We start from the raw sequence: 2,184 nt of genomic DNA, 5'->3' as shown, positions 1-2,184 counted from the left end.
AATAACCCTTGGATATCCTTACTTAGCCGTCGTGCTAACTACACTTCACTGTGTTCTTATCAGATGCCGTCTAGTGTCAGTTCTTGCAGTCCGGTGAGCTCCGAAAGCTCACCGGAGTACGTTTGTCAGGGTATGGACTATGATGACTATATACAGATGATGGAGGGAGAAGACCCGTATGCGCCCGATTATGCTCCTGAGGCTCCCACGCACCCAGATACTCCTATGGCTCCGGCGGCCCCGTTTTACTCTTGCCCGGTTATGGACGAGATCCAGGCTGCTTACGGCTTCTACCCCATAGAGCCGTTAGAGGGTAGCGATCCCCTAGAGTTCATTGTGCACTACCCCTACCCTTGGGACCCTAGCCCTCGGGATGTTTGGGAGGAGTGGTCGATGGTCATAACCACTTCTCGGTTTTTGGACCATATTACTTGGTATGAGGGGGAGTGGCACCTGGTCTGGGGAGAGTTCACNGGTTATGGACGAGATCCAGGCTGCTTACGGCTTCTACCCCATAGAGCCGTTAGAGGGTAGCGATCCCCTAGAGTTCATTGTGCACTACCCCTACCCTTGGGACCCTAGCCCTCAGGATGTTTGGGAGGAGTGGTCGATGGTCATAACCACTTCTCAGTTGTTGGACCATATTACTTGGTATGAGGGGGAGTGGCACCTGGTCTGGGGAGAGTTCACTGGCCCCGTGTACCGCAGGCTTGACTAGACGTTGGATCTTTGGGAGTTTCTGGGGAATTTGTTTTTGGTGTACATAAATNGAATGGCACCGAAGGAGATGGAAGAGTTGAAGGCTCAACTGGAAGAGTTATTAGAGAAGGGATTTATTAGGCCAAGTGTGTCACCTTGGGGCGCACCGGTACTGTTTGTGAGGAAAAAGGATGGAAGCCTAAGACTGTGCATTGACTANTTTGTTTTTGGTGTACATAAATTTTTGTAGCCGTAGTAATGGCTAGGCATAACCAGTGCTTTTAGGTCGAACCCTGTTGGTATTTTGAGCCCGAGAGGCTTCCTATGTATGTATTTTGAAAAAAATAATTATGAACCCTGCTTAATGAAGCTTCATCTATTAACATGTCTGAAAGTTGTAAGGTCTGTTGAGTGGTTGTTGTGATGAGGATAACTCCTTTAGCCTGTGTACCTAGAGTGAGGCCTATCGAGGAACGATAGAATTCTCTCTCTAGGTGTGGCGGTAACGCCTCGGATGTACGGGAAGGTAGGTTCGGGGTGTTACAAANTCGTGGTCTTCATAGATGACATCTTGGTTTACTCTAAGACACTGGAAGAGCATGAAGAGCATCTCAGGATGACGCTACAAACATTGAGGGAAAGGAAACTTTACGCCAAACTTTCAAAGTGCGAATTTTGGAAAGAGGAAGTAGCATTCTTGGGGCACATAATCACCAGGGAAGGAATAGCGGTGGATCCAGCTAAAATAAGAGCCGTAATGGAATGGGAACCACCCAAATCGGTTACAGAAGTCCGAAGTTTCTTGGGATTGGCAGGATATTACAGGAGATTNACATTGAGGGAAAGGAAACTTTACGCCAAACTTTCAAAGTGCGAATTTTGGAAAGAGGAAGTAGCATTCTTGGGGCACATAATCACCAGGGAAGGAATAGCGGTGGATCCAGCTAAAATAAGAGCCGTAATGGAATGGGANACATTGAGGGAAAGGAAACTTTACGCCAAACTTTCAAAGTGCAAATTTTGGAAAGAGGAAGTAGCATTCTTGGGGCACATAATCACCAGGGAAGGAATATCGGTGGATCCAGCTAAAATAAGAGCCGTAATGGAATGGGAACCACCCAAATCGGTTACAGAAGTCCGAAGTTTCTTGGGATTGGCAGGATATTACAGGAGATTTGTCCAGGATTTCTCAAAGATAGCAAGACCTTTGACCAATCTGCTCAAGAAGACTACCAAATACAGTTGGAGTGGAGAATGCGAGCATGCGTTTCAGGAACTCAAGAAGAGGTTAACNTCAGATGCTTTAAGTGCGGATTTCTGGGGCACAAGTACTACGAGTGCCAAACCAGAACAGACAATTACCGGGACCCCTTTTAGAGAAACAACCAAAGAGGAGGGTTCGGTGGGAACACCAGCCAGAGGCCCGCGGAGACAAGAAATGGAGGAGGCAACTCTCAACAGGGAAACCGAGGGAGGCCGGCCAAC

Source organism: Ipomoea triloba, chromosome 13 (assembly GCF_003576645.1).
Source record: "Ipomoea triloba cultivar NCNSP0323 chromosome 13, ASM357664v1".
Lineage (NCBI taxonomy): Eukaryota > Viridiplantae > Streptophyta > Magnoliopsida > Solanales > Convolvulaceae > Ipomoea > Ipomoea triloba.
Note: the sequence above shows the minus strand (reverse complement) of the source record.